We start from the raw sequence: 27,804 nt of genomic DNA, 5'->3' as shown, positions 1-27,804 counted from the left end.
AAGAAGACTTCTAGTCTTCTGTGCTATGGTCAGATGAAGCAAAAATTAAATTGTTTGGTCACAATGATGTTTCCTTCATTTGGCATAAAAAAGGAGAAGCCTTCAACCCAAAGAACACCATTCCCAATGTCAAACATGGTGGTGGGAACCTAATGCTTTGGGGGTGTTTTTCAGCCAATGGACCAGGGAACCTAATCACAGTAAACGACACCATGAAAAAAGAGCAGTACATGAGGATTCTCAATGACAACATCAGGCAGTTTGCAGAGAAACTTGGCCTTGGGCACCAGTGGACATTTCAGCATGACAATGACCCAAAACACACAGCAAAAATGGTGAAGAAATGGTTAGCAGACAACAACATTAACGTTTTGGAGTGGCCCAGCCAGAGTTCAAATTGAATCCAATTGAGAAAATGTGGAGGGAGCTAAAGATCAGGGTGATGGCAAGAAGACCCTCCAACCTAAAAGATTTGGAGTTCATTGCTAAAGATGAATGGGCAAAAATGCCAGCTGCAAAAAGCTGGTCTGCAATTATAGGAAGTATTTGATTGCTGTAATAGCCAATAAAGGCTTTTCTATTGATTATTGAGAAGGGTATGAATAATTTTGGACTGGACACTTTTTGCTCAAATTTAAATAAAAGCTGTGAAATGTTTTTTTTTTCCACAATAATGCCTCTTGTACATCGTCTTATTATCTTTTGGGAAACACCTCTGTCATTTATTGTCAAAAAATGTACTTGCTGGTTGACTAAAAGTAACTTTAAGTCAAAATTTGCCAGGGGTATAAATAAGTATGGGCAGTACTGTATGTGGCTGGAGGTAGATCATATGGTCATTGGATATCAATTTTACAGCAGGCCAGTGGACTACAGGCCCCAAAAATCATGCATTCAGCGTATAGGAAAGAACTTATAAGTTTGTGGCTGGAGGTAGATTACATGATCATTGGATATCAATTTTACTGCAGGCCAGTGTATTACAGGCCCAACTAAATTATGCATTCACCGTACAGAAAAGATCAAGTGATTATGTGGCTGGAGGTCAATTATACAGTCAATGGATATCAATTTTACTGAAGGCCATTACAAATACAGTTAAAATACATACAGTGGATAGAAAAGGTCTACACAGCCCTGTTAAAATGTCAGGTTTCTGTGCTGACAAAAAATGAGACAAAGATAAATCATTTCAGAACTTTTTCCACCTTTAATGTGACCTATAAACTGTATCACTCAATTGAAAAACAAACTGAAATATTTTAGTTGAAAGGAAGAAAAAAAAAACTAAAATAATTTGGTTGCATAAGTGTGCACACTCTCTTATAACTGGGTATGTAGCTGAGTTCAGAATTAAGCAATCACATTCAAAATCATGTTAAATAGGAATCAGCATAAACCTACCATCATTTAAAGTGCCACTGATTAACCCCAAATAGAGAGTTCAGCTGCTCTAGTTGGTCTTTCCTGATTTTTTTTGGTTGCATCCTACAGCAAAAGCCGTGGTCCACAGAGAGCTTCCAAAGCATCAGAGGGATCTCATTGTTAAGAGGTATCAGTCAGGAAAAGGATACAAAAGAATTCCAAGGATATACCATGGAACACAGTTAAGACAGTCATCATCAAGTGGAGAAAATATGACATCACAAAGAACTGGACGTCCCTCCAAAATTGATGAAAAGACGAGAAGAAAACTGGTCTGGGAGGCTACCAAGAGGTCTACAGCAACATTAAAGGAGCTGTAGAAATATCTGGCAAGTACTGGCTGTGTGATACATGTGACAACAATCTCCCATATTCTTCATATGTCTGGGCTATCGGGTAGAGTGGCAAGACAAAAGCCTTTTCTTACGAAGAAAAACATCCAAACCAGGCTACATTTTGCGAAAACACATCTGAAGTCTCCCAAAAGCATGAGGGAAAAGGTGTTATGGGCTGATGAAACCAAAGTTGAACTTTTTGGCCATAATTCCAAAAGATATGTTTGGCGCAAAAACAACACTGTATATCACCAAAAGAACACCATACCCACAGTGAAGCATGGTGGTGGCAGCATCATGCTTTGGGGCTGTTTTTCATCGGCTGGAACTGGGGCCTTAGTTAAGCTAGAGGGAATTATCAACAGTTCCAAATACCAGTCAATATTTGCACAAGCATACATCCAAATCAACAAAGGAATGGCTTCATCAGAAGAAGATTCGGGTTTTGAAATGGCCCAGCCAGAGCCCAGACCTGAATCTGATTGAAAATCTGTGGGGTGATCTGAAGAGGGCTGTGCACAGAAGATACCCTAGCAATCTGACAGATTTATAGTGTATTTGCAAAGAAGAGTGGACAAATCTTACCAAGTCAGAATGTGCCATGCTGATAGACTCATACCCAAAAAGACTGAGTGCTGTAATAAAAATCAAAAGGTGTTTCGACAAAGTATTAGTTTAAGGGTGTGCACACTTCTGCAACCATATTATTTAATTTTTATATTTTTTTCTTCCCTCTACCTAAAAGATTTCAGTTTGTTTTTCAATTGAGTTGTACAGTTTATAGGTCACATTAAAGGTTGAAAAAGTTCTGAAATTATTTATCTTTTTCTAATTTTTTGACATCACAGAAAGCTGACATTTTAACAGGGGTGTGTAGACTTTTTATATCCACTATATGTTAAAAAAACAAAAAATATAAAATAAAAGGCCTTTTATGCCGCTGTATTTACCTAAGACAGGGACCATCATTTGTTCTGGGTGATGGCGGATATTAAACGTGGTCATCACATGTGCTGAATTCATGAGATCCATGCCTCATTTATTTAAAAAAATGTGAGGTAGTCCACACTGTCATGAGCAAGGGACTGCGCTTATCGGTCACTATACCCCCTGCTGTGCTGAATGTCCTTTAGGACAGGACACTGGATAAAGGGCAAGCCAAGAGTTCCATGGCAAATTGTGCCAGCTCTGGCCACAGGTCAAGCCTGCATACCCAGTAGTCCAGGGGTTCCTCGCTTCTCAGAGCATCCACATCGGCTGTTAACCCGATGTAGTCGGATACCTGTCGGGCTAGGGGTTCCCTGAGGCTGGATCAGGAGGGTTGCTGTCGATTGGGTTGGCTGCAAGAATGATCTCATATCTGAAGTGACCAACACATCTTAAAACTGCCCTCTTGTTGCATGCGCTGTTGGATTGGTACCCGCAACTGTTTTGCTGTGAGTGGAAATTCCTCTGCCAGCACCCGCAAAAGCAGAATGCAGAATTTCTCGAAGCAAGGCTTGGAAGTGCTGAATTCTGCCAGCCCTCTGTGATCCTGGTAACATGTCCGCCATTTTGTGTTTGTACCGGGGGTCTGAATGCGGTGGAGTGGCTTGGCTTCTGCTCATCGTCCAGGATAATGTCATCCTCGGTCTCCTTCCCCCAGCCACGGACAACACCAGGGATCCCATAAAAGTTTAAAACATACTCTTCTTGCTCCTCCGCCCTGGCACCATCCTCCTCTGACTCCTATTCAGACTCCTGCTGGCTTATCTAAGATGGAGTAGCTCCCCCTGGGAATTCATCCAGTATTGCTACTTCCTCATCCTCCTGCTCCTCGATGGCTGGATCAATGACACAACGCAATGCATGCTCCAGGTACGATGTCACTGATGGCGCCCTGGCTGCTACTGACTAGCTTGGTGATCTCATCAAATGGGCGCAGAAGTCTGCATGCATCGCGCATGAGCAGTCACTGGCGCGGTGAAAAAAACCAAGCTCCCAGGACCTGTCCTGCCGCAGAGTTCGTACAGGTAGTAGTTAACTGCACTTTTCTGCTGGAGCAGCCTATCAAGCATATACAAGGTGGAGTTCTAGCGCATCGGGCAGTCACAAATCAGACATCTGATGGGCAGGCGGTGTCACTGATGAATGTCAGCAAAGCGAGCCATGGCCGTGTAAGATCTTCTAAAATGGCCATATATATTCCTGGCCTGCCGCAGGACATCCTGGACCCAGGGGTATTTGGCAACAAATCACTGAAAGACTAAGTTCAGGACTTGTGCCATGCACGGCACTTGTGTCATTTTGCCCTGTTTCAGCGTGCTCAGCAGATTGGCACCTATGTCGCACACCTCTTTACCAACTGTCAAATTAAGCGGGGTTAGCAACTGATCGGCCTGTGACCCCAAAGCTGAAAGAAGAGCAGGACCGGTGTGGCTCTTGGCTTCCAGGCACAACAGCTGCAGCACAGCATGGCAACGTCTCACCTGGAACATCGAATAGGTTCTGGGGAGCATGGGGGGCACAGCGGAAGAGGCGGTAGCAGTGGAAAAGGAGGAGACAGAGGATGGAGTAGGAGGAGGAGAAGAAGTGGCTGGCCTGCATGCAATCTGTGGCGGTAACACCAAATCCACACGGGTGCCACGGGTTGCATGCTTGACAGCCGTCAGAAGGTTCACCCAGTGGGCAGTAAAAGTTATGTACCTTCCCTGCCAGTGTTTGCTAGACCACCTGTCTGTGGTAAGATGTATCTTGGCACCAACACTGTGTGCCAGAGAAACATTCACTTTCTGCTGAACATGGCCATATAGCTCCTGGATGCCCTTCTGGGAGAAATATTTCCTTCCGGGGACCTTCCATTGCGGTGTGCCAATGGCCACAAATTTTAAAGGACTCTGAGTCCACCAGTTTATATGGCAGTAGTTGGCAGACTAGCAGTTCCGACAAGCCAGCGGTCAGCCATTGGGCAAGAGGGTTATCCAGCGTCATCATATTTTTACGCTCGAACATTTGGGCCACAGAAGCCTGCCTTTTGCCAGATAAATGTGATGACGGCACGGTGGAATGTGTAGTGGAGGACAAATGGGAGGAGAGAGAAGATGGAGAAGGAAAGGAGGCAGGATGTGGAGCACCGGGAGTGTGGCTTTGTGGGTTCTGACGGAGTTGCTTCCACTGGGCTCGGTGATGGAGTCCACGTGCCTTCTTAAGGCGGTCGTCCCTAGGTGAGTGTTGGGCTTACCGCGACTTATCCATTGACAGCACGGGCTGCAGATGGCAATACTATTGTGGGCAGCGGACATGTTAAAAAAAAGCCCACACTGCGGAGCCGGCATCCTGGGAGCGCCAGATGTGACCGTGCATGGTTGATGGCTCATTCCATATACATTAGCAGTCTGCTTTTTGCCTCCTGTGCACTGTAAGTTCTGACTGCCTCTTCCTCTGCCTGTCATTTTCAAAATGACCCCGTGACAAAAGTCTCTATAGATGAGTAGTATTTGTGGAAGAAGGTATATCACACCCCTGCCTCAATCAGATTTTTTTGGGAAGGCAACTGGTATATCACACCAGTAGAAATTATTTGCTTCAATAGCGTTTGTCACTCGGTGTAGCTGCGGTAACGCAGCAAAACCGCAAACAAATTCTGCACTACCCAAATGCACTATATAGAAAGTATATTATTAGCATATCACAACCCTGCCTCATTCACTTTTTTTTTGGGGGGGGGGGGAACTGGTATATTATAAAAATATAAAAGACAATAGAGATTTTAGTCTTCTATTTAGCATTCTAAATTTGAATGACATTTTGATTTGAAATAAATCAGACATTTGAAACACAAAAACACTTTTCTTAAGCATACACTTATACTGGTATCTCAGACATAAACAAAATAAAAAGATTCCGATTTTTTAACAAATTCTAATTTACGAAAACCAAAATAAATTTAAAATATAATAGATAATATAGATGAAAAAATTGTCTCTACTTTCATATGCTTTACCAGATCAGTATGATGTATTTTATAAAGTTTAACTGTTTGTACAACAAACCTTAGTCCTAAGGTAGGCATGGGTAGTGTCCCTAATAGGTCTGGATAGTGTCTCTAATAGGTAGGAATAGCATCCCTATTTTTGTAGATACTGTCCCTAATTCTCATGAAGAGTGTCCTTAGAATAGATAGTCTTCCTAAATGGTGTGGATAGTGTCCCTAATGGGCATGGATAGCGTCCCTAATTTGTGTAGATACTGTCCCTAAGTTATGTAGATACTGTCCCTAATTTATGTGGATAGTGTTCCTAATTGATGTGGGTAGTGTTTCTAAATTGTGTGGATAGTGTCCCTAATTGGCATGAATAGTGTCCATAATTTATGTGGAAACTGTTCCTAATTGGTGTGGATGGTGTCCCTAATTTGTGTTGTTTCCTAAATTCACAAGGATAATTTGCCTGATTACTTTAGGTTTGTTGTTTGGAAAATTAGTTTATTATGTAGTTATGTTAGTATTGGTAGGGCACATGCTAAAGGGTTAGTTTTATACTTTGACAAGCATGAAAAGCATAGGTGTGGTATATATTGTCAGAATGATATAACTTTACAGTGGGTATATGTTGTCAGAATGATATGACCTTACAGTGTCTCATACTCTGCCTAGTCTCCCTGCTAAAGTTTGGTGGAGGAAGCTTGATGATATGGGGTTGTTTCATAGCCAAAGGCATTGGATACTTGACCAGGATCATTGGTGGTCTCAATGCTGAGCTATATGTGAGTATCCTACAAGACAAGTTACTTCATGCACTCAAGTACTATGGGTATGAAAAGAATGACATATTGTTCCAGCAGGACAATGACCCGAAGCATACATTTAGATTGGCAAAGAAATGGTTCAATGACAATGAAGTAGAAGTGCTGGATTAGCCCCCACAATCCGCAGACCTCAACCCAATCGAACACTTTTTGGTAGAGTTGAAGGAAAAGCTGTATTCGATCCCAAGTGAGTCGTCCAGTATGCACTAACATTGAGGACGTGTAGAAGAGACCTGGGAACAGATTTCGGTCGAGTCATGCTGGTATTTGATCGTGAGCATGCCCAGAAGAATTCATGCCGTGCTGAAAGCCAAAGGTGGATTTATAAAATACTAACAAAATAATAAAAATAAACATTTTGAATTTTAGGAGCAAAACAGTAACAATGCAGTTACATAACAAGAATCTGCATAACTAATCATATGAAAAATAGTTGCAAGCTCAATTTATGTATGAGATAGCCAAGATGATTGTCTATAAAATGATGGTAGTCTCAGGTTCAAAGCTGTAGTGGATCATGATAAATGAAGCCTGAAAGTCAAAAGTTGAAAACATTGTTACTCTTTTGCTCATCAGTGTATGCTAATTGCATAACTAAGTTGCCCAAGCGGCCGTCCCCATCACCGTTGGAGCCCAGTAGTGCCCCTTCTCCTGGAGCCCAGCACCGCCCCACATCCAAAAATGCCCTCCTTCCAGCCCTGACGTCACTGCCCAGAAGTGCTATAATCCCGCATGGTCTTCTTTCCCTATCCTGGCAGCAACCTCAGGGAATGCATATGTCTGTGCGCATGTGTGAGCTGGAAGAAGGGGCATTTTAGGATGTAGGGTGGTGCTGGACTCCAGGAGAAGGGACGTGGCTGGTCTCCAACGGCGATAGGGACAGCCCCTTGGGCTCCATAGGGAGGTAATTAACATATGAATACAATTTATTTTTTTATAAACTGAATCATTGATGGCAGTAACACATGTATATTTAAAACATGCTGAAGGAGACCTAACTGCACATATGAATGCCTATATAGGCATAATCCTAGTGACAGAATCCATTCACCAGAATAATTCACCAATGCTAACAATTGAGTGGTCTACAATGATATGTAAAATACTATATTATGGTCATAATATTCAACATAAATCATTTACACTAACAATATTTTATCAGCAGAGACCACACATTGACACTCTACACTGTTATAAACTTCCCTGTACTAACGGTTATTTCCTCAACAAAATCACTATTAATTTAGTAACACTTATTGTATTCGAAAAACCTATTTTATTTAAATCATATCAGTTTTATCAATATTTCATTTCCATTCAAATCATTCAATTTCCCAAACTGATATATTCATTTTAGAAGCCAACAGATTTATATCACCATTTTGCTGGCATTTAGCTCCTTTGAGGATTTCAGAAATCACAAACTGGATTATATTTATGCCACATAAACCCTTTCTACATTTTCGTGCTCTTACCACTGCTTTGGTTACCTTTAGTTAGCATTCACAGATGTGCAATGTAATTTTACTGTTACTGGCTTTGGAAAAGCAAACACAGCTGCTATTTTTCTCTACTTAATGTGCTTGTACTCCTGTCCTGAGTCTTTAATGGCACATCTATGCAATCAGTCTGCATCCTTATCCTTGAGTTGTAGATTCTAAATATGCTTAAAACACTGAGTGAAAATATGGGGGAATTATAGGGGGGAATTATTTCTTCAAAAGGGGTTATCTAGGAATTTGATATTGATAGCCTATCCATAGGATAGGCCCTTCAGTATCAGATTGGCGCACGTCTAACTCCCAGTACCCCCCACCGATCAGCTGTTTGAAAAGGCTGATGCACTCACCAGAGCTTCGGTGATCGCTGATAGCGCTTCATAGCTTACCAAGCACAGCATCATACACTGTATAGTGGCTGTGCTTGGTATTGCAGCTCAACCAAAATCACTTGAATAGGACTGAGCCGAGCTTAGGCCACGTGATCGATATAGTGACATCACTGGCCAAAAAAGAGCGCTGCTGCCTCTTTGAATAGCTGATCAGCGGTGTTCCCGGGAGCCAAACCCCTGACAATTAGTGATGTCCCGAACTATTCGCCGGCGAACATATGCGATGTTCGGTCCGCCGCTATACATCATCATTGAGCAAACTTTGACCCTGTACCTCACAGTCAGCAGACACATTCCAGCCAATCAGCAGCAGATACTCCCTCCCAGACCCTCCCACCTCCTGGACAGCATCCATTTTAGATTTATTCTGAAGCTGCTTTCTTAGTGAGAGGAGGGAGAGTGTTGCTGCTAATGATCTAATAGGGAAAGAGCTAGGGAAGTGTTCTGAACTTCTGTGTCCACAGACTCATCTGCTGTAAGGACAGCGTCCTGACAGCACCCCAAAAAGCCCTTTTTAGGGCTGGTACATCAGTCTGCTTTTTTGTTTTTTTGTTTTATATATATATATATATATATATATATATATATATATATTGCAGTTGCCTGCCCATGTGTGAGAGGCTGCAGGCTCAGTCGCAGACAGTACTGTGTGCACACCATCCATACAGGGTGTCACAGACAATACCTTGCAGATAAAAAAAAAAATTATATTATTTATCTGTGATATAATCGCAGTTGCAAGTCAGTGAGTGACTGTATGGCCCAGAGACAGTACTGTGTGCACACCATTCATACAGGGTGTCACAATACCTTGCAGATATAATCCCAGTTGCAAGCCAGTGTGTGTCTGGCCCACAGACTGTACTATGGCCACTTGCTGCTAGGCCACCACTGATACCGTTACAGGGTGTCACTCACAAATACCTTGCAGATAATTTTTTTTTAATTTTTTAATTTTTCTGTGATATAATCCCAGTTGCAAGCCAGTGTGTGTCTGGCCCACAGACTGTACTGTGGCCACTTGCTGCTAGGCCACCACTGATACCGTTACAGGGTGTCACTGACAAATACCTTGCAGATAAAAAAAATTATATTTATTATTTTTCTGTGATATAATCCCAGTTGCGAGCCAGTGTGTGCCTGACCCACAGACTGTACTGTGGCCACGGGCTAGGCCACCACTCATACTGTTACAGGGTGTCACTCACAAATACCTTGCAGATAAAAACAATCAATTTATTATTTTTCTGTGATATAATCCCAGTTGCAAGCCAGTGTGTGTCTGGCCCACAGACTGTACTGTGGCCACTGGCTAGGCAACCACTCATACCGTTACAGGGTGTCACTCACAAATACCTTGCAGATAAAAAAAATTCAATTTATTGTTTTTCTGTGATATAATCCCAGTTGCAAGCCAGTGTGTGTCTGGCCCACAGACTGTACTGTGGCCACTTGCTGCTAGGCCACCACTGATACCGTTACAGGGTGTCACTCACAAATACCTTGCAGATAAAAAAAATTCAATTTATTATTTTTCTGTTATATAATCCCAGTTGCAAGCCAGTGTGTCTCAGGCCCACAAAGACTGTACTGTGCCCACTGCCCACCACTTATATAGGGTGGCACAGTACCTTGCACGCATAGTACCACTTATCTAAAAAAAGATGACAGGCAGAGGCAGGCCACCCCGCAGGGGCCAGTCATGGTCGTGGTGCTGTGATTTCCACTGGCCCTGGAATAATGCCCACTGTTTAAAGGCCACGTACCCTGAACCCAACAAATTCGGAGAAAATAGTTGACTGGCTTACACAGGACACCCAATCTTCAACAGCTTCCGCTAAGAACCTTGACGCACCATCCTCCTCCAGCTCAGCTTTGGTCACCTGCTCTCAAGTTATCACTCTCCCACCCGCCGCCACCACCACCACTACCACCACAGCCACCACAGCCGCTTCACTTGATCCCTCAGAGAAGTTAATAACACATCAGTTGGATGAAATTAGTGATGCGCAACCATTATTGCCAGAGGATGTAGATAACAGGGATATGTCTCTGTCAGGCAGCATTACACACATGGACGTACAGTGTGATGATGATGATGATGTTGTACCCGCTGCTGCTTCCTATGCTGAGGTGTCAGATACAAGTGAAGCGGTCGATGATGACGATGTGTCCGTGGATGCCACATGGGTGCCTGCTCGAAGAGAAGAAGAAGAGGGGGTAAGTTCTAAAGGGGAAACAGAGAGAAGGAGGAGACGAGTTGGAAGCAGGGTGAGGTAGTCGCAAGGAGCTAGTGGCACAGTCAGACAGCATGTATCGGCACCCGGGGTCAGCCAGACAGCACGCCAATCAACGCATGCTGTTGCCACCACAATTCCGACATTGCAAAGCTCAGCAGTGTGGCATTTTTTTTGTGTGTGTGCCTCTGATAACAGCAATGCCATTTGCAACCTGTGCCAAAAGAAACTGAGTTGTGGGAAGTCCAACACCCACCTAGGTACAACTGCTTTGCAAAGGCACATGATCTCACATCACAAACGCCAATGGGATCAACAAATGAGTACAAGCAGCACACAAACTCAAAGCCACCATCCTCCTTCTGGTCCAGCATCTTCAGCCACGTTAACCACTGCTGTCCTCCTTGCCCCCTCTCAACCACCCGCCACTCCGCCTCTCACCTTCAGCAGTTCCATCTCCTCTGCCCACAGTCAGGTGTCTGTAAAGGAAATGTTTGAGCGTAAGAAGCCAATGTCACAGAGTCACCCCCTTGCCCGACAGCTGGCTTGACGGAACTCTTAGCCCGCCAACTTTTACCATACCAGTGTCATGGTCTTACCTCCTTGCTGTTCCCTTCGTTTGACATGTGCTGGCGGCCATCTTGGTTTCTGGGTTTTCTTGTAGCCTCCCACCCTGCGGCTCCTCCTTCCCACTGGGAGGAGCTGGATGCCTAGCTCATATATATAGGAGGTCTGTGGCTTCAGTTCCTTGCTTGGTCCTCCTGTGTTCACATGCTTCCAAGACTGCTGCTGCTTCTGGTTCCTGATCCTGGCCTCGTCTGACTACCCCGTTGGTTCCTGATTCCGGCTTCGTCTGACTACCCCGTTGGTTCCTGATTCCGGCTTCGTCTGACTACCCCGTTGGTTCCTGATTCCGGCTTCGTCTGACTACCCTTCTGGTTCCTGACCTCTGTCTCCGCAAGACCCTGCTTCGGTTTAGCCATCCGTTCGGACTTTGCTACGGCTTGCTCTTCAATAAAACCTTCTTATTTTCCACTTATCTCTTGTTGTACGTCTGGTTCATGGTTCCATGACATTAGGACCAAGCCATGAATTCTGACGGTACAGGGCCACCCTCGCTACCTACGCTGGTTGCCAGACTTGATCAGCAGGATCACCTGTTGGGTCGGTTCGCTGTGGCGTTGCAAACCCTGCTTGAACGCACGGCTCATTTAGCTTCCGTTGCCGATGGGTCGGTTGTCGCTCCTGGGCCCGCTCCTACTGCCGCTCCGGTTGTTGCGCCAGAGTCTACCCTGACACCTGTTGCTGCGCCTGTGGGGTTTCAGGGTATGACCGGTTCTGCCCCCCTTCCACAGCGCTTTGGGGGAGAGCCAACTCAGTGCCGAGGTTTCCTTAACCAGGTGGGCATTTACTTCAAGTTGCTGCCACATGCCTTTCCTACTGAGAGATCAAAGGTGGGCTTCTTGATCTCGCTGCTCTCGGACAAGGCCTTGGCCTGGGCCAGCCCTTTATGGGAGAACAACCATCCGGTGGTTGCCGAGTTTTCCGGTTTTGTTGCTTCTCTTCGGAAGGTATTCGATGTGCCGGCTCGTGCTGCCTCTTCTGCGAAGCTCCTTATGTCCATCAGACAGGGTTCACGATCCGTAGCTGAATACGCCATTGAGTTTCGTACCCTGGCAGCAGAGGTGGGCTGGAATAATGAGGCTCTGGTCGCTGCTTTCTCTCATGGTCTCTCGGATGCCTTGAAGGATGAGGTTGCAGCTAAGGACCTACCAGTGGAGCTCGAGTCTCTTATTTCTTTCCTGATTTTGATTGACACCAGACTCAGGGAGAGACCTTCCTTTAAGGAGAGCCTGCGGAGGTCTCCTAACAGATTGGCGCCTACGTTTGCTGTCCCACCCGTGCCTCCCTCTCCTCCCACGCCTCCTGGGGATGACTTGTCTGGGGGTGAACCCATGCAGCGGGGGTTTGCTCGCCTGTCTGAGGGGGAGAGGGTACTCCGGAGACGCGAGGGCCGATGCATGTACTGTGGTCTCGGTGGGCATTTTCGGTTGGCATGTCCGAACCGTCCGGGAGAACGCTCGCACCTGAGGTCCTGTCGGGGGCAGATCTTGGGTGGAGTCTCCTCGTCCCCGGTTTCCCGTGTTGACAAACCACTGATCACGGTTGTCCTCTCCTGGGTCGGGGGCTCGGTGACGACCCAGGCGTTGGTGGACTCTGGTGCTGGTGGTTTGTTCATTGATAGAGTGTTCGTTGCCGCCAATTCCATTCCTCTGCAGCCTCGAGGTTTCCCACTGGCTCTTGAGGCGATAGACGGCAGACCCCTTCTGCCGCCACACGTGACTCATGAGACCCTTCCAGTGGGGATGGCCATTGGTGCCGTTCACAGAGAGTCGGTCTGTCTCCAGGTTATTTCGTCTCCACACTACTCGGTGGTCTTGGGGTACCCCTGGCTCCAGAAGCATAATCCGACTTTCGATTGGAGATCGGTCGAGATCCTCTCGTGGTCACCGCAGTGTGGGGCTAGTTGCATCCATGGGCCTGTCAAGTTGCTGTGTACTTCCTCGGACTCTCTGTTGCCTCCTGAATACGAAGAGTACCGGGATGTATTCGATAAGGTGCGCGCGGTTGCCCTACCTCCGCACCGCCCATACGATTGTGCCATAGAGTTACAATCCGGTGCCGTTCCTCCTCGTGGCAAAGTCTATCCACTGTCGGTAGCGGAGAATGAGGCCATGGAGGAGTACGTGAGGGAGGCGCTTTCACGCGGACACATTCGCAAATCCTCGTCCCCGGCAGGGGCTGGATTTTTCTTTGTGAAAAAGAAGGGCGGCGAGTTGAGGCCTTGCATCGATTACAGGGGTCTCAATCGCATCACGATCAAGAACGCTTACCCGATACCCTTGATTTCCGAGCTGTTCGATCGCCTCAAAGGGGCCACGGTCTTTACCAAACTCGACCTGAGGGCGGCATATAACCTGGTAAGGATCAAGGCGGGCGATGAGTGGAAGACCGCGTTTAACACCAGGACCGGTCATTATGAATCCTTGGTTATGCCCTTTGGGTTGTGCAATGCGCCCGCAGTCTTCCAGGAATTCATCAACGATGTTTTCCGTGACCTGTTGCAGCAGTGTGTGGTGGTCTATTTGGATGACATCTTGGTATATTCTGCATCCATGGAGGCCCACATTCTGGATGTCAGACGAGTGTTGCAACGCTTACGAGAGAACAAGCTGTTCGGTAAGCTTGAGAAATGCGAATTTCACCGATCCCAGGTAACCTTCTTAGGTTACATCATTTCCGCTGAGGGGTTCTCCATGGATCCTGAGAAGGTTTCGGCTGTCTTACAGTGGCCCCAGCCCAGTGGGCTTCGTGCCCTGCAGCGCTTTTTGGGCTTCGCCAATTATTATCGGAAGTTCATCAGGGACTTTTCCATGCTAGCCAAGCCTCTCACGGATCTGACCAGGAAGGGCAGTAATCCGCAGGTCTGGCCGCTCGAGGCCATCCGAGCTTTTGAGGCTCTAAAGTCCGCCTTTGTGTCGGCTCCGATTCTGTCGCATCCCAACCCTGGGTTGCCTTTTGTCCTCGAGGTGGACGCGTCTGAGACGGGAGTAGGCGCCCTTCTGTCTCAGCGTAGAACACCAGAGGGTCCTCTGCTTCCTTGTGGGTTTTACTCCCGGAAACTGTCTTCCGCGGAGTGCAACTATCAGATTGGTGACAGGGAGTTATTGGCCATCGTGCAGGCCCTTAAAGAATGGAGGCACTTGCTCGAGGGCTCGGTGGTTCCGGTTCTCATCCTGACGGACCACAAGAATCTGACCTACCTTTCTGAGGCCAAGAGATTGACACCACGTCAGGCCAGATGGGCTCTGTTCTTGTCACGTTTTAATTACGTGGTCTCCTACCTACCCGGCTCCAAGAACATCAGAGCGGATGCCTTATCACGGCAGTACTCCGAGCTGTCCGGGGAGGAGTCGATTCCGACTACGGTCATACCCCCGAATCAGATCCTGGCCGCTATTCGCACCAGCCTGACTTCTCCTCTGGGTGAGCAGATTTTGGCGGCTCAATCTGGTGCTCCCTCTGGGAGACCCAACGGCAGATGTTTTGTGCCTGAGGAGTTGCGCACTCGGTTGTTGCGAACCTACCATAACTCCAAGGCCGCGGGGCACCCTGGAAAGAATCAGCTGTCCTGGGCGGTTTCACGTCTGTTCTGGTGGCCTTCTCTACGTTCCGACATCGCCGCATATGTAGCGGCATGCTCCGTTTGTGCCCAGAGTAAGTCCCCTCGGCACCTTCCGTTGGGCCTTTTGCAACCCATAGCCACCGGGGAGCGTCCATGGTCACACCTGGGGATGGATTTCATTGTGGACCTCCCTGCATCCCGAGGCCATACGGTCATTCTCATGATTGTGGATCGGTTTTCCAAAATGTGCCACTGTGTTCCTCTCAAGAAGTTACCCTCTGCACAAGAGTTGGCCTCGATTTTTGCCAGGGAGGTCTTCCGGTTGCACGGTTTGCCCAAGGAGATTGTGTCGGATCGGGGGAGTCAGTTTGTGTCCAGGTTCTGGCGCGCCTTTTGCTCCCAGTTGGGGATTCATCTCTCTTTCTCCTCGGCCTACCACCCTCAGTCCAATGGGGCCGCAGAACGATCCAATCAGGCCTTGGAGCAATTCCTTCGTTGCTATGTCTCCGATCACCAAGACAATTGGGTTGACCTCCTGCCTTGGGCTGAGTTTGCCAGGAACACGGCGGTGAACTCTTCCTCTGGGACGTCTCCCTTCATGGCCAATTATGGGTTCCAACCTGCCGTGTTACCGGAGGTATTCTCTCCCCAGGATATTCCGGCTGTGGAGGATCACCTTTCCGTCCTACGTGCTTCTTGGGTACAGATCCAGAGGTCCCTTGAGGTCTCTGCGCAGCGCCAGAAACTCCAGGCTGATCGCAGACGAGCGCCCGCTCCTTCCTACCAGGTCGGAGACCGCGTATGGTTGTCCACCCGCAACCTCAACCTTCGAGTGCCCACTCCCAAGCTGGCGCCTCGCTTTGTTGGTCCCTTCCGAGTGCTTCGCAGGGTAAACCCGGTAGCCTATGCCCTTGCGCTTCCTCCTGGCATGCGGATCTCCAACGTGTTTCATGTCTCCCTGTTGAAGCCACTGGTGTGTAATCGTTTCACTTCCTCGATTCCTCGGCCTCGTCCGGTCCAAGTGGGCAATCGTGAGGAGTATGAGGTGAGCAATATCCTGGACTCACGCCTGGTCCGCGGCCGGGTGCAGTTTTTGGTCCATTGGCGTGGTTATGGTCCAGAGGAGCGTTCCTGGGTTCCCTCCGCAGATGTCCATGCTCCTGTCTTGCTCCGAGCCTTCCACGCACGCTTCCCTCAGAAACCGTTCCTTACTCCGCGGAGGAGGGGCCCTTGAGGGGGAGGTACTGTCATGGTCTTACCTCCTTGCTGTTCCCTTCGTTTGACATGTGCTGGCGGCCATCTTGGTTTCTGGGTTTTCTTGTAGCCTCCCACCCTGCGGCTCCTCCTTCCCACTGGGAGGAGCTGGATGCCTAGCTCATATATATAGGAGGTCTGTGGCTTCAGTTCCTTGCTTGGTCCTCCTGTGTTCACATGCTTCCAAGACTGCTGCTGCTTCTGGTTCCTGATCCTGGCCTCGTCTGACTACCCCGTTGGTTCCTGATTCCGGCTTCGTCTGACTACCCCGTTGGTTCCTGATTCCGGCTTCGTCTGACTACCCCGTTGGTTCCTGATTCCGGCTTCGTCTGACTACCCTTCTGGTTCCTGACCTCTGTCTCCGCAAGACCCTGCTTCGGTTTAGCCATCCGTTCGGACTTTGCTACGGCTTGCTCTTCAATAAAACCTTCTTATTTTCCACTTATCTCTTGTTGTACGTCTGGTTCATGGTTCCATGACAACCAGCTGGTGGAGTCTGAGGCCTTCAAAAGATTTGTCGCTATTGGGACACCACAGTAGAAGGTACCCGGACAAATTTTATTTTCAAAAAACGCCATCCCAAACCTCTACTCAGTGATTGAACAGGAAGTCATGGCATCTCTGGCATACAGTGTTGGGGCAAGGGTCCATCTGACAACTGATACCTGGTCTGCAAAGCACCGTCAGGGCAGGTATATCACGTACACTGCGCATTGGGTCAACCTGCTGACGGCTGCCAAGCATGGAATGCGTGGCTCTGCAGCAGAGTTGGTGACACCGCCACTACTTGCAGGCAGGCCTACTGCCACATCCTCTACGCCATCCTCTTCGATAACCTCCTCGGCTGAGTCCTCTTCTGCAGCGGTGTCTGGCTGCACATCAACTGAATCCCCCCAGCTCCCCAGGGGCTATTCCACATCCCGGATACGACAGTGTCATGCTGTCTTGGGGTTGACTTGCCTGAAAGCAGAGAGTCACACCGGACCAGCACTCCTGTCCGCCCTGAACGCACAGGTGGATCAGTGGCTGACCCCGCACCAACTGGAGATTGGCAAAGTGGTGTGTGACAATGGAAGCAATTTGTTGGCGGCATTGAATTTGGGCAAGTTGTCACATGTGCCGTGCATGGTGCATGTGTTGAATCTCATCGTACAGTGCTTTGTGTCTAAGTACCCAGGCTTACAGGACGTCCTCAAGCAGGCCAGGAAGGTGTGTGGCCATTTCAGGCGTTCCTACACGGCCATGGCGCACTTTTCAGACATTCAGCGCCGAAACAACATGCCAGTGAGGCGCTTGATTTGCGACAGCCCAACACGTTGGAATTCAACACTCCTAATGTTCGACCGCCTGCTCCAACAAGACAAAGCCGTCAACGAGTATTTGTATGACCGGGGTGCTAGGACAGCCTCTGTGGAGCTGGGAATTTTTTTGCCACGTTACTGGACGTTCATGCGCAATGCCTGTAGGCTCATGCGTCCTTTTGAGGCACCAACAGCGACTGAAGGCACCAACAGCGACCTCATCCCATTTGTTTTCTTCCTGGAGCATGCCCTGCGAAGAGTGCTGGATCAGGCTGTAGATGAGCGTGAAGAGGAAGAGTTTTGGTCACCATCTCCACCAGAAACAGCCTTGTCATCATCGCTTGCCGGACCTGCGGTAACGCTGCAAGAGGAGTATGAGGAAGAGGAGTCAGAGGAAGAATGTGGCTTTGAGGAGGACGAAGACCAACCACAGCAGGCATCCCAGGGTGCTCGTTGTTGTCACCTATCTGGGACCCGTGGTGTTGTACGTGGCTGGGGGGAAGAACAGACCGTCAATGACATCAGTGAGGAGGAGGAACGGGAAATGAGTAGCTCGGCATCCAACCTTGTGCAAATGGGGTCTTTCATGCTGTCATGTCTGTTGAGGGACCCTCGTATAAAAAGGATGAAGGAGAACAACCTATACTGGGTGACCACGCTACTAGACGCCCGGTATAAGCAGAAAGTGGCGGAAATGTTACCAAATTACCGAAAGTCAGAAAGGATGCAGCAGTTCAAAACCAAACTAAAAAATTGGCTTTACACAGCTTATAAGGGAATCGCAGCACAACGGGAATCTAACTGGGAAAGAGGTGAAAGTAATCCTCCTCCTACCACGACCACGGCGGCAAGGACAGGACGCTTTACAGGTGTGTTGTTGATGGAGGACATGCAGAGCTTTTACAGTCCTACACATCGCCACAGCCCTTCGGGATCCAGCCTTAGAGAACGACTCGACCGACAGGTAGCAGACTACCTCGCCTTAACTGCAGATATCGACACTCTGAGGAGCGATGAACCCCTTGACTACTGGGTGTGCAGGCTTGACCTGTGGCCTGAGGTATCCCAGTTTGCGATAGAACTTCTGGCCTGCCCCGCTTCAAGTGTCCTGTCAGAAAGGACCTTCAGTGCAGCAGGAGGTATTGTCACTGACAAAAGAAGTTGCCTCGGTCAAAAAAAGTGTTGATTACCTCGCATTCATTAAGATGAATGAGGCATGGATCCCAAGGGGACTGACAGTGGGGGATACGTTTGACTAATAAAAGGCCTGATGACATGCCTTGGTCTTAAAATGTTCCCCACGCTGCTGTATTTAATGTCTGCATACCGGAAGACTTTCGTGAATTCTCCGCCACCAACTAGGGTTCAAGCCGCAATATTTTAGTCACCTTTCTGCCTACAGCAGCGGCTGCAACAATACCTAGTTTTTCAGGCTTGTGTACATGCCTAATTGTTCTGGCCTCTGGTGCTGCACTGTGGCTGCAAAAAACTAAACAAAAAAAAAAGGCACATACATGTGTCAATTCCCCTTTGTGATCGGTACCTTGTTGTGGTGAAGGGGCTTGCGTATCACAATGAAGCGATCATCACCTCTTAATACATAAAATAAAAAAATCATAATAATGTCTCTTAATAGTTTATTAGAAATAATGCAATTTAAAAAATCCTCATCAATTCCAATACAAAGCAAGTACAGAGCTCAGAACTAAATTATATCAGGATGTCGTAATGGTTCGTTAATTCGACAATGGTTAATCAATTCGACACACGTCCCCGGATAGGGGACGTAACAGGGATTAAACTGATAGGAATAGTACTAGTTAAGACACCACTCATATAGGGTGTCACAGCACATTGCTCCGTGCACGCACAGTGCCCCAACTTGGGAGTAAGAGGACCGACCAACCTGCTTTTTCCATCTCCCGGTTCCTAAAATCAATTCAGTTTGGTGTATCAGAGTTTGGTCTGTAACTGTGGAGGCAGTTGGAGGTACCCGGCCAAATTTTTTTTTCACAAAAGGCAATCCCTGATATTGGACGTAACAGGGATTAAACTAATGAGAAGAGAACTACAGAAAATACCACTCATATCGGGTGTGACAGTAAATGGCACGGCACAGACGCAGTAACCGTGGATTCAAACAAAGGGGAGGGAGCCAGCGTTTTTTTTAACCATCTCCCCGTTCGAAAAATAAATTCAATAAATGGACCCCAGATTGGGGACGTAACATGGATTAAACTGATGAGAATAGTACTACAGAAAATACCACTCATATTGGGTGTGACGTTAAATTGCACGGCGCAGACGCAGTGACCGTGGATTCAAACAAAGGGGAGGGAGCCAGCGTTTTTTTAACCATCTCCCCGTTCAAAAAATCTATTCAATAAATGGACTCCAGATTGGGTACGTAACAGGGATTAAACCGATGAGAATAGAACTACAGAAAATACCACTCATATCGGGTGTGACAGTAAATTGCACGGCGCAGATGCAGTGACTGTGGATTCAAACAGGGGAGGGAGCCAGTTTTTTTTTAACCATTCAAAAAATCAATTCAATTCACCTTTCGGGGACCCTTGGTGTTGTACGTGGCTGGGTGGAGGAAGAAACCTTCAATGACATCAACGGGACATGGCTAGCTTGGTATCCAACCTTGGGCAAATGGGGAGTTTGGCGTTGGGCAAATGGACTGTTTGCGGTTGTTTGCGGTGCATTAAAAGGGGAGTTTGGTCTGTCAATGTCTGTGAAGCGGGCATAAGCCTTACACTACCTGATCGATACAACATCATACCTGATCGTATGCACACACTGGATGTTTTAAACCACGTTGTTCAAAAAAATATAGGATTCTTAGGTGATTTATGCCCTTTATGGATTAAAACCCAACTCTGCGTCAACTATGTAATTTTCCATGGGAGTTTTGCCATGGATTCCCCTCCGGCATGCCACAGTCCAGGTGTTAGTCCCCTTGAAACAACTTTTCCATCACTACTGTGGCTGGAAAGAGTCCCTGTGAGTTTTAAAATTCGTCTGCCTATTGAAGTCAATGGCGGTTTGCTCGGTTCGCCCACTCGCGAACATTTGCAAAAAATTGCGCTCGCCGCTCGCGAACGGAAAATTTTATGTTTGCGACTAGAGTTGAGCGAACACCTGGATGTTCGGGTTCGAGAAGTTCGGCCGAACATCCCGGAAATGTTCGGGTTCGGGATCCGAACCCGATCCGAACTTCGTCCCGAACCCGAACCCCATTGAAGTCAATGGGGACCCGAACTTTTCGGCACTAAAACGGCTGTAAAACAGCCCAGGAAAGGGCTAGAGGGCTGCAAAAGGCAGCAACATGTAGGTAAATCCCCTGCAAACAAATGTGGATAGGGAAATTAATTAAAATAAAAATTAAATAAATAAAAATTAACCAAAATCAATTGGAGAGAGGTTCCATAGCAGAGAATCTGGCTTCCCGTCACCCACCACTGGAACAGTCCATTCTCAGATATTTAGGCCCCGGCACCCAGGCAGAGGAGAGAGGTCCCGTAACAGACAATCTGGCTTCATGTCAGCAGAGAATCAGTCTTCATGTCATAGCAGAGAATCAGGCTTCACGTCACCCACCACTGTAAGAGTCCATTTTCATAAATTTAGGCCCAGCACCCAGGCAGAGGAGAGAGGTCCCGTAACAGAGGATCTGGCTTCATGTCAGCAGAGAATCAGTCTGCATGTCATAGCAGAGAATCAGGCTTCACGTCAGCCACCACTGCAACAGTCCATTGTCATAAATTTAGGCCCAGCACCCAGGCAGAGGAGAGAGGTCCCGTAACAGAGGATCTGGCTTCATGTCAGCAGAGAATCAGTCTGCATGTCATAGCAGAGAATCAGGCTTCACGTCAGCCACCACTGCAACAGTCCATTGTCATAAATTTAGGCCCAGCACCCAGGCAGAGGAGAGAGGTCCCGTAACAGACAATCTGGCTTCATGTCAGCAGAGAATTAGTCTGCATGTCATAGCAGAGAATGAGGCTTCACGTCAGCCACCACTGCAACAGTCCATTGGCATATATTTAGGCCTAGCACACAGGCAGAGGAGAGAGGTCCCGTAACAGACAATCTGGCTTCATGTCAGCAGAGAATCAGTCTGCATGTCATAGCAGAGAATGAGGCTTCACGTCACCCACCACTGCAACAGTCCATTGGCATATATTTAGGCCTAGCACACAGGCAGAGCAGAGAGGTCCCGTAACAGACAATCTGGCTTCATGACAGCAGAGAATCAGTCTGCATGTCATAGCAGAGAATGAGGCTTCACGTCACCCACCACTGCAACAGTCCATTGGCATATATTTAGGCCTAGCACACAGGCAGAGCAGAGAGGTCCCGTAACAGACAATCTGGCTTCATGTCAGCAGAGAATCAGTCTGCATGTCATAGCAGAGAATGAGGCTTCACGTCACCCACCACTGCAACAGTCCATTGGCATATATTTAGGCCTAGCACACAGGCAGAGCAGAGAGGTCCCGTAACAGACGATCTGGCTTCATGTCAGCAGAGAATCAGTCTGCATGTCATAGCAGAGAATGAGGCTTCACGTCACCCACCACTGCAACAGTCCATTGGCATATATTTAGGCCTAGCACACAGGCAGAGCAGAGAGGTCCCGTAACAGACAATCTGGCTTCATGACAGCAGAGAATCAGTCTGCATGTCATAGCAGAGAATGAGGCTTCACGTCACCCACCACTGCAACAGTCCATTGGCATATATTTAGGCCTAGCACACAGGCAGAGCAGAGAGGTCCCGTAACAGACAATCTGGCTTCATGTCAGCAGAGAATCAGTCTGCATGTCATAGCAGAGAATGAGGCTTCACGTCACCCACCACTGCAACAGTCCATTGGCATATATTTAGGCCTAACACACAGGCAGAGCAGAGAGGTCCCGTAACAGACAATTTGGCTTCATGACAGCAGAGAATCAGTCTGCATGTCATAGCAGAGAATGAGGCTTCACGTCACCCACCACTGCAACAGTCCATTGGCATATATTTAGGCCTAGCACACAGGCAGAGCAGAGAGGTCCCGTAACAGACGATCTGGCTTCATGTCAGCAGAGAATCAGTCTGCATGTCATAGCAGAGAATGAGGCTTCACGTCACCCACCACTGCAACAGTCCATTGGCATATATTTAGGCCTAGCACACAGGCAGAGCAGAGAGGTCCCGTAACAGACAATCTGGCTTCATGTCAGCAGAGAATCAGTCTGCATGTCATAGCAGAGAATGAGGCTTCACGTCACCCACCACTGCAACAGTCCATTGGCATATATTTAGGCCTAGCACACAGGCAGAGCAGAGAGGTCCCGTAACAGACAATCTGGCTTCATGTCAGCAGAGAATCAGTCTGCATGTCATAGCAGAGAATGAGGCTTCACGTCACCCACCACTGCAACAGTCCATTGGCATATATTTAGGCCTAGCACACAGGCAGAGCAGAGAGGTCCCGTAACAGACAATCTGGCTTCATGACAGCAGAGAATCAGTCTGCATGTCATAGCAGAGAATGAGGCTTCACGTCACCCACCACTGCAACAGTCCATTGGCATATATTTAGGCCTAGCACACAGGCAGAGCAGAGAGGTCCCGTAACAGACGATCTGGCTTCATGTCAGCAGAGAATCAGTCTGCATGTCATAGCAGAGAATGAGGCTTCACGTCACCCACCACTGCAACAGTCCATTGGCATATATTTAGGCCTAGCACACAGGCAGAGCAGAGAGGTCCCGTAACAGACAATCTGGCTTCATGTCAGCAGAGAATCAGTCTGCATGTCATAGCAGAGAATGAGGCTTCACGTCACCCACCACTGCAACAGTCCATTGGCATATATTTAGGCCTAGCACACAGGCAGAGCAGAGAGGTCCCGTAACAGACAATCTGGCTTCATGACAGCAGAGAATCAGTCTGCATGTCATAGCAGAGAATGAGGCTTCACGTCACCCACCACTGCAACAGTCCATTGGCATATATTTAGGCCTAGCACACAGGCAGAGCAGAGAGGTCCCGTAACAGACAATCTGGCTTCATGTCAGCAGAGAATCAGTCTGCATGTCATAGCAGAGAATGAGGCTTCACGTCACCCACCACTGCAACAGTCCATTGGCATATATTTAGGCCTAGCACACAGGCAGAGCAGAGAGGTCCCGTAACAGACGATCTGGCTTCATGTCAGCAGAGAATCAGTCTGCATGTCATAGCAGAGAATGAGGCTTCACGTCACCCACCACTGCAACAGTCCATTGGCATATATTTAGGCCTAGCACACAGGCAGAGCAGAGAGGTCCCGTAACAGACAATCTGGCTTCATGTCAGCAGAGAATCAGTCTGCATGTCATAGCAGAGAATGAGGCTTCACGTCACCCACCACTGCAACAGTCCATTGGCATATATTTAGGCCTAGCACACAGGCAGAGCAGAGAGGTCCCGTAACAGACGATCTGGCTTCATGTCAGCAGAGAATCAGTCTGCATGTCATAGCAGAGAATGAGGCTTCACGTCACCCACCACTACAACAGTCCATTGGCATATATTTAGGCCCAGCACCCAGGCAGAGGAGAGAGGTCCCGTAACAGACAATCTGGCTTCATGTCAGCAGAGAATTAGTCTGCATGTCATAGCAGAGAATCAGGCTTCATGTCAGCCACCACTGCAACAGTCCATTGGCATATATTTAGGCCTAGCACACAGGCAGAGGAGAGGTTCATTCAACTTTGGGTAGCCTCGCAATATAATGGTAAAATGAAAATAAAAATAGGATTGAATGAGGAAGTGCCCTGGAGTCCAATAATATATGGTTATGGGGAGGTAGTTAATGTCTAATCTGGACAAGGGACGGACAGGTCCTGTGGGATCCATGCCTGGTTCATTTTTATGAACGTCAGCTTGTCCACATTGGCTGTAGACAGGCGGCTGCGTTTGTCTGTAATGACGCCCCCTGCCGTGCTGAATACACGTTCAGACAAAACGCTGGCTGCCGGGCAGGCCAGCACCTCCAAGGCATAAAAGGCTAGCTCTGGCCACGTGGACAATTTAGAGACCCAGAAGTTGAATGGGGCCGAACCATCAGTCAGTACGTGGAGGGGTGTGCACACGTACTGTTCCACCATGTTAGTGAAATGTTGCCTCCTGCTAACACGTTGCGTATCAGGTGGTGGTGCAGTTAGCTGTGGCGTGTTGACAAAAGTTTTCCACATCTCTGCCATGCTAACCCTGCCCTCAGAGGAGCTGGCCGTGACACAGCTGCCTTGGCGACCTCTTGCTCCTCCTCTGCCTTGGCCTTGGGCTTCCACTTGTTCCCCTGTGACATTTGGGAATGCTCTCAGTAGCGCGTCTACCAACGTGCGCTTGTACTCGCGCATCTTCCTATCACGCTCCAGTGCAGGAAGTAAGGTGGGCACATTGTCTTTGTAGCGTGGATCCAGCAGGGTGGCAACCCAGTAGTCCGCACAGGTTAAAATGTGGGCAACTCTGCTGTCGTTGCGCAGGCACTGCAGCATGTAGTCGCTCATGTGTGCCAGGCTGCCCAGGGGTAAGGACAAGCTGTCCTCTGTGGGAGGCGTATCGTCATCGTCCTGCCTTTCCCCCCAGCCACGCACCAGTGATGGACCCGAGCTGCGTTGGGTGCCACCCCGCTGTGACCATGCTTCATCCTCATCCTCCTCCACCTCCTCCTCATCCTCGTCCTCCTCGTCCTCCAGTAGTGGGCCCTGGCTGGCCACATTTGTACCTGGCCTCTGCTGTTGCCAAAAACCTCCCTCTGAGTCACTTCGAAGAGACTGGCCTGAAAGTGCTAAAAATGACCCCTCTTCCTCCTCCTCCTCCTCCTGGGCCACCTCCTCTTCCATCATCGCCCTAAGTGTTTTCTCAAGGAGACATAGAAGTGGTATTGTAACGCTGATAACGGTGTCATCGCCACTGGCCATGTTGGTGGAGTACTCGAAACAGCGCAACAGGGCACACAGGTCTCGCATGGAGGCCCAGTCATTGGTGGTGAAGTGGTGCTGTTCTGTAGTGCGACTGACCCGTGCGTGCTGCAGCTGAAACTCCACTATGGCCTGCTGCTGCTCGCACAGTCTGTCCAGCATGTGCAAGGTGGAGTTCCACCTGGTGGGCACGTCGCATATGAGGCGGTGAGCGGGAAGGCCGAAGTTACGCTGTAGCGCAGACAGGCGAGCAGCAGCAGGATGTGAACGCCGGAAGCGCGAACAGACGGCCCGCACTTTATGCAGCAGCTCTGACATGTCGGGGTAGTTGTGAATGAACTTCTGCACCACCAAATTCAGCACATGCGCCAAGCAAGGGATGTGCGTCAAATTGGCTAGTCCCAGAGCTGCAACGAGATTTCGCCCATTATCACACACCACCAGGCCGGGCTTGAGGCTCACCGGCAGCAACCACTCGTCGGTCTGTTGTTCAATACCCCGCCACAACTCCTGTGCGGTGTGGGGCCTGTCCCCCAAACATATGAGTTTCAGAATGGCCTGCTGACGTTTACCCCGGGCTGTGCTGAAGTTGGTGGTGAAGGTGTGTGGCTGACTGGATGAGCAGGTGGAAGAAGAGGAGGAGGAAGCCGAGAAGGAGGAGGTGGCAACAGGAGGCAAAGAATGTTGCCCTGCGATCCTTGGCGGCGGAAGGACGTGCGCCAAACAGCTCTCCGCCTGGGGCCCAGCTGCCACTACATTTACCCAGTGTGCAGTTAGGGAGATATAGCGTCCCTGGCCGTGCTTACTGGTCCACGTATCTGTGGTTAGGTGGACCTTGCTACAGATGGCGTTGCGCAGTGCACACTTGATTTTATCGGATACTTGGTTGTGCAGGGAAGGCACGGCTCTCTTGGAGAAGTAGTGCCGGCTGGGAACAACATACTGTGGGACAGCAAGCGACATGAGCTGTTTGAAGCTGTCTGTGTCCACCAGCCTAAATGACAGCATTTCATAGGCCAGTAGTTTAGAAATGCTGGCATTCAGGGCCAGGGATCGAGGGTGGCTAGGTGGGAATTTACGCTTTCTATCAAATGTTTGTGAGATGGAGAGCTGAACGCTGGCGTGTGACATGGTTGAGACGCTTGGTGACGGAGGTGGTGGTGGTGGTGTTGGTGGTACATCCCCTGTTTGCTGGGCGGCAGGTGCCAACGTTCCTCCAGAGGCGGAGGAAGAGGCCGAGGCGGCAGCAGCAGAATAGGCCGAGGCGGCAGCAGCAGAAGAGGTAGCAGGGGGAGCCTGAGTGACTTCCTTGGTTTTAAGGTGTTTACTCCACTGCAGTTCATGCTTTGCATGCAGGTGCCTGGTCATGCAGGTTGTGCTCAGGTTCAGAACGTTAATGCCTCGCTTCAGGCTCTGATGGCACAGCGTGCAAACCACTCGGGTCTTGTCGTCAGCACATTGTTTGAAGAAGTGCCATGCCAGGGAACTCCTTGAAGCTGCCTTTGGGGTGCTCGGTCCCAGATGGCGGCGGTCAGTAGCAGGCGGAGTCTCTTGGCGGCGGGTGTTCTGCTTTTGCCCACTGCTCCCTCTTTTGCTACGCTGTTGGCTCGGTCTCACCACTGCCTCTTCCTCCGAACTGAGAAAGTCAGTGGCACGACCTTCATTCCATGTGGGGTCTAGGACCTCATCGTCCCCTGCATCGTCTTCCACCCAGTCTTGATCCCTGACCTCCTGTTCAGTCTGCACACTGCAGAAAGACGCAGCAGTTGGCACCTGTGTTTCGTCATCATCAGAGACATGCTGAGGTGGTATTCCCATGTCCTCATCATCAGGAAACATAAGTGGTTGTGCGTCAGTGCATTCTATGTCTTTCACCGCTGGGGAAGGGCTAGGTGGATGCCCTTGGGAAACCCTGCCAGCGGAGTCTTCAAACAGCATAAGAGACTGCTGCATAACTTGAGGCTGAGACAGTTTCCCTGGTATGCATGGGGGTGATGTGACAGACTGATGGGGTTGGTTTTCAGGCGCCATCTGTGCGCTTTCTGCAGAAGACTGGGTGGGAGATAATGTGAACGTGCTGGATCCACTGTCGGCCACCCAATTGACTAATGCCTGTACCTGCTCAGGCCTTACCATCCTTAGAACGGCATTGGGCCCCACCATATATCGCTGTAAATTCTGGCGGCTACTGGGACCTGAGGTAGTTGGTACACTAGGACGTGTGGATGTGGCAGAACGGCCACGTCCTCTCCCAGCACCAGAGGGTCCACTAACACCACCACGACCATGTCCACGTCCGCGTCCCTTACTAGATGTTTTTCTCATTGTTATGGTTCACCACAACAACAAATATATTATTTGGCCCAATGTATTGTATTCAAATTCAGCGGGATATAAATTTGAGGCCTAGTATTTAGGCGCTG

The sequence above is a fragment of the Bufo gargarizans genome, chromosome 4 (genome assembly GCF_014858855.1).
Source record: "Bufo gargarizans isolate SCDJY-AF-19 chromosome 4, ASM1485885v1, whole genome shotgun sequence".
NCBI classification, from domain to species: Eukaryota; Metazoa; Chordata; class Amphibia; order Anura; family Bufonidae; genus Bufo; species Bufo gargarizans.
This window is presented reverse-complemented; position numbering follows the sequence as displayed.